General features: G+C 40.9%; 1 pseudogene; it reads left to right on the forward strand.

The window, feature by feature from the left end:
• LOC119583661 overlaps window positions 1-9,090 on the forward strand; it is a 46,336-nt pseudogene extending 37,246 nt beyond the window's left edge.
• Window positions 9,091-10,000: the final 910 nt, after the last annotated feature.

Here is a 10,000-nt window from a genome sequence, read left to right on the forward strand (position 1 = left end):
ATATATTCACCGAAAATACACTGAATCAAGAATTACAATTGATCAATTAACGTCACTCATAGAAAATGAAGATAATTTAAGGTGAACTCTTCCAGAATGTTAGAGATCTTGGTTTTTTTTTTTTTTTTCTATAAATAACATACAAGTAATGGTGCAAAAATATATGCAAATTAGGAAGTTACTCTTCATCATATTTTTAATCATAAGTGGCAAAGTTTACAGCCATTTTAAGCAACTTTGATACGGACGTAATATGATAATAATAATCAGTCGTTTATTACAACAACCACTACAGACCGCCAAACACCATAATGGATAAAGAGAAAAATAGAACAATATTAGTATTATTTACTTCGTCATAATCACTTAATTCCTTCAACATCTATTTGTTTTATGATTATTATTATTATTATTATTTAGCTGTAAACATTCCCAATATAACAACTCACTTCCAGAACTGGTTATCACTAAAGCACTATACAAAACTGAAATGTGTCATCGCGACTTCCCCAAAACCGCAATTATCATCACCATCCTTATTGTATATTTCATCCTCCTCCTCCCTTTCCTCTCTCTCCTCCAGCTGCGCCCAACCACGGACCTTTCTTGTCGTTTACTGCATCTTAAACATCCTCGGAGGCGCAGAAGTGACGTTTTTCATGGGCAGCACAACGTCCTTTGAGAAACATTTCCATTTCTCCAGCAAAGATGTTGGTTACATCATTCTCTTCAGCGAAATCGGTAGGTCATCTCAAGGGCATGTCTGTTTTATGTTTATTTGGTTTATTTCAGAAGTGATGAATTTAGGTGAGTTTGTCTACAGTTCTATAGCATTCTCTATATATATATATATATATTATATATATATATATATATATATATATATATATATATATATATATATATATATATTATTATATATATTAATATATATATATCTATTATTATATAATGATATATATATATATATATATATATATATATATATATATTAATATATTATACTATATATATAATATATATATTATATATATATATATATATATATATATATATATATATATATATATATATGTATATTATGGGAATTTTGTCACCATTTTTATATGTTGAATGTAGATGTAGATGTAAAAATCTGTTTGTTTAACTTTCGATTTGAATCACAGCCATGTGTATTGTAAATATATATGTATATATATATATATATATATATTATATATATATATATATATATATATATATATATGTGTGTGTGTGTGTGTGTGTGTGTGTGTGTGTGTGTGTGTGTGTGTGTGTGTGTGTGTGTGTGTACGTATGCGCATATGCTCCCTCTGGAATTCACATTTATACAAGTATGCACTTATTGTGACATGCTGCCATTATGCCCTCCACCTGAAAAAAATCTTAAGAAACCCTCCATTCCCCTCCCCATCCTCCGCCCCCCCTCCGACCCCCCCTCCCTTCCCTTCCCTGCCCCCCTCTCCCCAGGACCCATCATCCTGTCGATGGTGCTGAGCTTCCTCGGAGGCCGCGGGAATCGACCTCGCTGGATGGCCCTCGGGGGCTTCCTCTCGGGCGTGGGCACCTTGGCCATCTTCTCCGCTATCCTTTTCTACCCGCCGCCCACGCTGTCGGGTGAGACGCTGCATTATATCGGTTGGGAAGTTTCTGTAGAGCTTTGGATTTTTTGCAACGGATTATATTCCCTCTCTCCTCAAACATTTCGCATTTCACAAAGAGGAGTTCGAATGTTAATAATGGTGATAGTAATTAAGATAATGATAATAATGCTTTTAAAAGTAATGATAGTAATGATCGTAATAGTAATAATGATGATGATAATGGTAATGGTAATTTAATGATGATAATAGTGATGATGTTGATGATAAGAATAATTAATATAATGATAATAGTGTTACTACTACTAATAATAATAATAATAATAATAGTAATAATGATAATAATAATAACAATAATAATAATAATGATGATGATGATGATGATGATTAATGATAGTAAAAGTAGATATAAAGGCAATAATTAAAATGCTGTGTTCAGTTCCAAACGAGACAGTAACCCGCTTCGCCTTCGGCAGAATCCGGCCAGCTGAAGGACAGCCGGAAGTTCTGCTCTCCTGAAGAGGCCCGAGCCATTCGCCCCTTGGCCTCCCCGCCCTCGACCTCGCCCTCGACCTCGCGCCTCTCGCCCTTCTCGAGGCTGGAGGTCGAGGCGGAGACTTCGTGCTTCCTCTCCAACACCTTCGCCTTCGTCCTGTTCCTGTTGGGGCGCTCGCTCAAAGGTGCCCGCGCTCCCCCGGCTCCCTCGGGAGACGGAGGGGGCCTCGTGCTTTCGTCTCTCGCTCTCGCTCTCTCTCCTCTCGCTCGCTCTCTCTCTCTCGCTCTCTCTCTCTCTCTCTCTCTCTCTCTCTCACTTCCTGCTCCTCTCTCTCCTCTCTCTCCGAACCTCGTCTCCTCCTCTTTCTCTCTCTCTCTCTCTTTCTCTCCTCTCTCTCTCTCTCTCTCTCTCTCGCTCTCTCTCTCCTCTTCCTCTCTCTCGCTTCTTCTCTCTCTTCCTCTCTTCTCTCTCTCCCTCTCTCTCTCTCTCTCTCTCTCTCTCCTCTCTCTCTCTCTCTCTCCTCTCTCTCTCCTCTCTCCTCTCTCTCCCTCTCTTTTCTTTCTCTCTCTTTCTCTCTTCTCTCTCTCTCTCTCTCTCTCTCTCTCTCTCTCTCTCTCTCTCTCTCTCTCTCTCTCTCTCTCTCTCTCTCTCTCTCTCTCCTCTCTCTCTCTCTCTCTCCTTCTCTCTCTCTCTTCTCTCTCTCTCTCTCTCTCTCTCTCTCTCTCTCTCTCTCTCTCTCTCTCTCTCTCTCTCTCTCTCTCTCTCTCTCTCTCTCTCTCACTCTCTCTCTCGTTCTTCCCCTCTCTTGTTCTTTATCTCTCCATATATGTATTATGTATAAACACATTTTTTTTTTTACTTATTTGTGTCCATAATATTGCATCAATTGTCTAATCTAAAAAAAAGAAAAGTTCTTTGAGAAAATCACATAATATCGACCAAGGCAAGATAAGCAAGATACAGTTCAGTCAACAGCTTCTTGCGATATTGAAAACTGCTGCCTTTTCACGGGCCATGTGTTGCTTGCAGGCGTCGGCAGCGCTCTCAATTTCACCCTGGGATCCTCTTACCTGGACGACAGCATCAGGAAGAAGGACTCGCCCGTCTATTTCGGTGGAGTTTACATCACGCATTGTTTATTGTGTGGATATTGCCATGAGTGCGGTGGGAGTGAGTGGGTGAGTGAGTGAGGGAGGGAGGGAGGGAGTGCGTGAGTGAGTGAGTTGAGTGAGTGAGAAAGTGCGTGAGTGAGTGAGTTGCGTGAGTGAGGAAGTGCGTGAGTGAATGAGTGCGTGGGTAAGTGAGTGAGTGAATGAGTGACTGAGTAAGTGAGTGAGTGAATGAGTGCGTGAGTGAGTGGGTGAGTGAGTTGAGTGAGTGGGTGAGTGAGTGGGTGAGTGAGTGAGTAAGTGAGTGAGTGAGTGAGTGAGGGAGTGCGTGCGTGCGTGCGTGCGTGCGTGCGTGCGTGCGTGCGTGCGTGCGTGAGTGAGTGAGTGTGTGCGTGTGTGGTGTGTGGTGTGTGTGTGTGTGTGTGTGTGTGTGTGTGTGTGTGTGTGTGTGTGTGTGTGTGTGTGTGTGTGTGTGTGTGTGTGTGTGTGTGTGTGTGTTGTCAAGCTTCAGTTGGAAGTTTTGGAAACGATCAGCAATAAATTGGGTTACAAATCCAGTACTGTATGTTCATGATATATTTCATAGTAAAAACTTATTTATTGTCAGTGCAATATACTTATAATTAGCAACGCTGAAATAGATAAATTACGACTGTAGGTCAATTTGATCAGTTATTGTCGAAGGCAGAAAAAAAAAACTTTTCTCCATAGAAAATTAGTAGTATTTTAAGGTAGACTAATCCAAAATGCAAACACTGACTATCACTACTATTATAGGATAATATCTAGAATGAACGTGAAATGGAAAATGTAAACTTAACAAATTCATGTTTTTAAACTTTACATATACGTCTTGGATAAGATGAAACATTTACAAATAGAAATCAAATAACTAGATGTTGAATAAAATAAATCCAAAAGAAAAAGAAAAGGTTAGTTAAAAAGTGAATAAGAAATTAAATAAACTACTGTAAATGATAAAACGGTAATGATTAAATAAAAGATAAAGAAAGCAAGAGGATAAGAGAAAATAAAATATGAGCAAAATAAAATATGAGCAAAATATTTTTAAAGTGAATTAAACTGCTTAAGAAATATAAACGAGATACGGGAATATTAACATGGAGTATATACGAAGAAATGTAATGTTCAGATAAGAAAACAACATAAACACATTATAAAATAAATGAATAAATAAATGAATAAACTAAAGCAATTCAACCAAATGAACAGGTTAAACAAAACAGAATAATAATAGATATATAATTTTAACCGAAAGCCACTAACCGTGCCCCCTCCCTCCCCACAGCCATGTCCACAACCCTGGGTATTGTCGGCCCCTTCATAGGCTTTTCTCTCTCTGCTTTTGCTCTGAACATCTACGTCCTCCCTGGGCAGAATCACGGTGAGTAACTACCTGCGTGTGAAATACGTGGAGAGTTAGAAGGTAAGATGAGGCTTATCGATGCTGAACTTGTTGTTTTGAGTGATCTGTTGTGGTGTTTCTGTTTCTAAGTTGAAATGGTTGAAAAGTTCAGGTAATTCTCTATTTATTCGCACTAAATGTGGTCACGACTATAACTAGACTTGGTGAAATATATATATATAAAAAATGGAAACGAAAGTTTAAAGGATTTTCCACATATCACGTTCTGATTAGCATCAGGAGTATTAGCAGGTGATTATTTCCTCAGTGAAGCTGTTCCTGTGAGCGGTTTGACCTACCTCTGCATGCTAGCTATTCACCTATTCACACAGTTTTATTAGTTACATACTAATATGAAATACATTTAGCTTGTGCTAACCGTTTTTACTGCTTGTTGTACTCTATGTGTGCTCTCACGAGTTTCTCCTTAAGTTTCATTTGCCAGAAAACAGTGCAATAATGAATTGGCTTCACTCGAGCGCGGTGTTGTCCAGAATGTGATACACGTGAATAAGTTCTCCAATCCTTTTCGAAGGGAGATTAAACTATAATCTCCATTTTTTTACATTTCCATGCAGAATACCTTTGAATGTGAACTGTTAATACACTTGGTGTAAATAAAAGAAGCATAAGAACAATATATAACCCAGTCAAGAGGACCCGTGGCTTTCGTTTGCCAACTAGATTATGGCTTAATCCCATACATAAAGCCTCATTTCAAACAACCAGTAAAACCTTTTATACCTTTCGTGAAACCCTCTCTTCTAAAAAACGTATTGCTTAGAACAAACCAAATCAGCTTCGCCATGCTTGTTTGTTTGTTTGTTTCCCGTAAGCTTTATCCAGTTTTCCCTCCCACAGGTATTCTGCCGAGCGACCCGCGTTGGGTGGGCGCCTGGTGGGTCGGGCCGCTCGTCTTCTCCTCCTTCATGTTCATCTTCGCCTTCGTGGTCGCTCTGTTTCCCAGGTGATTGTGGTAGTAATGCTATCTGCGCATTATTATCATGGTTATTATTTTTTTATTATTATTGTTTTCATTATTATCATTATTATTGTTATTGTTTCTATTTTTTTTTTTTTCTGCTTTTAGTGTTGTCAGTCTTACTGTTGGTGATGTTAGTTTTATCGCTATTGCCGTTATTATTCATCGCTTTCATGTTGCTTTCGTTGCTACTACCTGTCTTGGGCAAACTTTACTCTAAGCTTATTAATTGTACTATTTGCTTTCACAGCAATTATTATATTGATGATTATGATGATTGTAATTATAACAATAGTAAAAATCATATTGTTATTATTTCATTTACTATTTTAACCATTATTTTTTTTTTTTTTTTTTTTTTGTCCTAATCACCATCCTCATCCTCATCAAGATAAAGATTCGTTCATCCGGATCCCTGACTGAAAAACAAAAAAAATCACAACTAGAGACAATATTAAGATCAATAAGATAATTCAAAATTTATTAAAACCAAGAACTAAAGGCTAAAAAATTTCGTCTTTCAGAAAAATGAAGAAGAAAACATCAGTCGAATGCGGCGCCGAACAACAAAATGGCGACGCGCAGCAACGCCATCTGTCGGACCCGCTTTCGGATCCGGGAATTATCCACACTTCCGTCGTCCCTTGCGATAATCTGGAACAGCCGAGAACCAAGGACCGAAACGGAGGCGTGAAAGAACGGAATGGGGGAACGGGAGAAAAGGGGAAAAGGAAAGGAAAGGAGGAGGAGGCCGCGATTCGAGTCTAAAGAAGAAATCGGGAGATGAGAGTGCAGGAGAGATTACGAAAACAGATTTAGAAACGAAAACGAGTCCTGTTCAAGGTGAGGTACACTAGCTTTATTTCTTTTCGCCGTCATAAATCACTATTAATAATTAACGGCCATCATCTTCATTCTCATCATCGTATTCCACCTCCTCCAATCACAGAGCTCCGCGTGGCCATGGGGAGGATTCTGAGCAATAAGGTCGTCGTATTCCTTGCTTTGGCCGACTTTTTCGCCCTTATGGGAGCGGCGGGACTGTTCTTCTGGCTCCCCAAGTACTTCGAGCACCAGTTTAGGACCAGCAAAGCCAAGGCGTCGCTATTCACAGGTAAGTTAGAAGGAATGAGGAGTGACGAGGAAGAATGGAGGAGAAAAAATGCGGAACAGGGATTTGTGAGGAGGTAGAGGAAAAGGAAGGGAGGGAAGAGGGAACGAGGAAGGTTGGACAAGGAAGTGGAGGAATAAGGAATAGGAATAAGAAGAATGATGGAGGATAGGGAAAGAAGAGAAGGGTTAAAAAATGAATGGTGAGCAATAAGAAGGGGATTGTGGCAGTAATGAAGCATGGAAGGGATGAAGAGGAATGAGTTACAGTGCAGAGAAGGGAGAGATAGGGATGGGGTTCGTTTCATGGAAGTTTGTGTCGTCAGCACTGATAGATATGTATTGTGGTGCCGGTATAGAACTTCGAAGATGAATATAATTCATTACGTCTATCAAACAGGCATTTCATTTCTTTCTGTTTCCATCGCAAACTAGCAGTTAATTAACGAGTTATAACGTTTGATTAATGATGAAGCGGATCATTTTCTTTTACTGGATGAACTGTTTGTATGCCTGAGTCGGATTCAGTTCATTTTTGGCTTTATATATCACAAGAACTTGACTAACCTAAGCTGGAGTCCAAGTATCTGTACAATGCAAAGTCAAAAGTGAATGGAATGAGACGACAGCGATTACCCGAATGCAAGAATGAAAGGAATCAGACGATTAAGTAACATAAATCGTTTTTACGGCTTTATTAGTAAACGACGAAACTGTTCTAGAAAGGATTGTAGAATCACTTCCTCAATCGAACATTACAGTTTTTATTGGTAAACAAATTCACATAGGCAATACGGCCAACTTTACTCTGCAAAAGAATAATAATATTAAATAATGATAAAAACAAATTATTATTGATCCTTGTATGTCCATGAGGAAATGGGCAAATGTTATGAGAACTGAAGGAGAAATTAGGAAGTGAGGGTGGGCTGTTAGAGAAGAATGAAGGGAAATAAGGGAGGGGATTAATTGGAAGGAAGAAAAGGAAATGGATAGGGAAGGCGAGAGGAAAGCGTTAATGAAAGAAAAAGAATATAAACAAACGTGTTTTATATAGTTTATATATATATATATATATAATATATCTCTCACTCTCACTCTCTCTCTCTCTCTCTCTCTCTCTCTCTCTCTCTCTCTCTCTCTCTCTCTCTCTCTCTCTCTCTCTCTCTCTCTCTCTCTCCATCCCTAACTCCCTCCCTCCCTCCCTCCCTCCCTCCTCCTCCTCTCTCCCTCCCTCCCTCCCTCCCTCCCTCCCTCCCTCCCCCCTCCCCCCCCTCCCCCCTCCCCTCTCCCTCACACAGGGATCTCCGGCACCACGTCCGTGATCCTGGGCGTCGTGGGCGGGGGCGTGTGGATCCGCCGCTTCCGCCCGGCCGCCCGCACCGTAGCCCTGACCGTCTCGGGCTCACTGGCGCTGTACATGCTGTCCCTCTTCGGCCTCATGTCCATCTCGTGCGATTTCAACGACGATTTGCCCGGGATCCTGTCCGTGGATAAGAGGTGCGTGCGGGAGCGGAGGTGCTCGGAGTAATGATAGTGATTGTGACGATAACGAGGACTGTGCTGATAATGATAGTTATGATGATGATAGAATTAATAATAATAATGATAACAACAACAACAATGATAACAATGGTAATATTAATAATACTAATAACAATGATAATGATAATAATAATAATGATGATAATAATAATAATAATGATAATAATAATAATAATAAATTAAGATAAAGGATAAAAAGGTAAAATAATAAATATAGGAATATAAGAGTGAATAAAAAAATAAATAAATAAATAAGTTGGTGAATTTGAATCCTCTATCTGTCTGCCAATCTATTTGTCTCTCAATATGGGGTGATAATCTCTTATAGTGACAAATATCAGCAAAGAAAAATCGCTCATCCAAGCATTTTTCTCTCCCTTTCTCCATTTCGTTTCTTCTTAATTCTCCCTCATCCCTCCTTCCCACCTCGCTCCCCTTCCTACTCTCCCCCTTTCCCCTCCCGATCTCCTCCCCCCCTTCTTCCTTCCCACTCCTCTTCTCTCCCCCTCCTTATATTCTTCCTTCCTCCAACCTATCTTATTCCCCCCTCCCCCAATCTCTCCTCTTCCCACTCTACCCTTCTCCCCCTCTTTCTCCCTTCCCCTACCCTCTCCCCCCTTCTCCTCCCTCTTTCTTCCTTCCCCCCTTTACCCCGTCCCCACCCCAGGAGCATCGACCTGTACCGAGGTTGCAGCGGCGGTTGCATGTGCAGTCAGCAGGAGTTCGTGCCCGTGTGCGTGCGCGACGGACCCATCCGGCTCACGTACTTCTCTCCGTGCCACGCCGGATGCCCCGACATCGGGGGCGCGGGGCCGGGCAGCGACTTCTTCAATTGCACGTATGTTGGTGTGATGAAGCTGGCGGTGTAGTCGTTGCTTAATGGTGTTATTGATGCTGCCAGGGCCTCTTTTCTTGATATGTAATAATGCAGGGGTTTGATATATTTATCACATTTTTGGGAGTGATTACGCTGATCTTTTCCTCTTGTTTTTTTGTCTTCGGTGTCTGCTTCTTTTTCATTTCTTTTTCTCATTATTTTGCTTCATCAACTTATGATTCTCCATTTACTTTTACTTCTCATTATCCATCTCCTGTTCTTCGTTCTCCACCTTCACATTCTCCCCAACCTCCCATCCTCCTTCTTCTCCATCTCTGCTTCGACACTTTCTTCCTCCTCTTCTTCCCCCCTTTACCATCTTTCTCCTCTCCACTGACCCTCCGACCTCCCCTGACTCCCCTGCCCCTCAGGTGCGGCAGCCCGGCCGCCAGCGTGACCCTCGGCCATTGTCGCGAAACGTGCTCGGGTTTCTTCCTGTACAACGTCGTCATGATCATCATCAAGGCCTTCCTGTCGGTGGGGACGATCGGCGGGATACTCATCAACATGAGGTGAGTTTTAAGTATTCGTGAGTACCTTAGAGTTTTATGTATACTCAGTATAGGGTGAAATTTGAGTATTTATGAGTATCCGGTAACATTGAGTAGTTGAGATTCCGCAGAGTCACCAACATGATGCATAGCTGAAGTGGACATATATTTAACAGTAATGTCCCTCCCCCAGTGCATTAAGCCGACTCTCTCTCTGTCTCTCTCTCTCTCTCTGTCTCTCTCTCTCTCTCTCTCTCTCTCTCTCTCTCTCTCTCTCTCTCTCTCTCTCTCTCTCTCTCTCTCTCTCTCTCTCTCTCTCTCTCTCTCTCTCTTAGGAATATCAAA

The sequence above is a fragment of the Penaeus monodon genome, chromosome 17 (genome assembly GCF_015228065.2).
Source record: "Penaeus monodon isolate SGIC_2016 chromosome 17, NSTDA_Pmon_1, whole genome shotgun sequence".
Lineage (NCBI taxonomy): Eukaryota > Metazoa > Arthropoda > Malacostraca > Decapoda > Penaeidae > Penaeus > Penaeus monodon.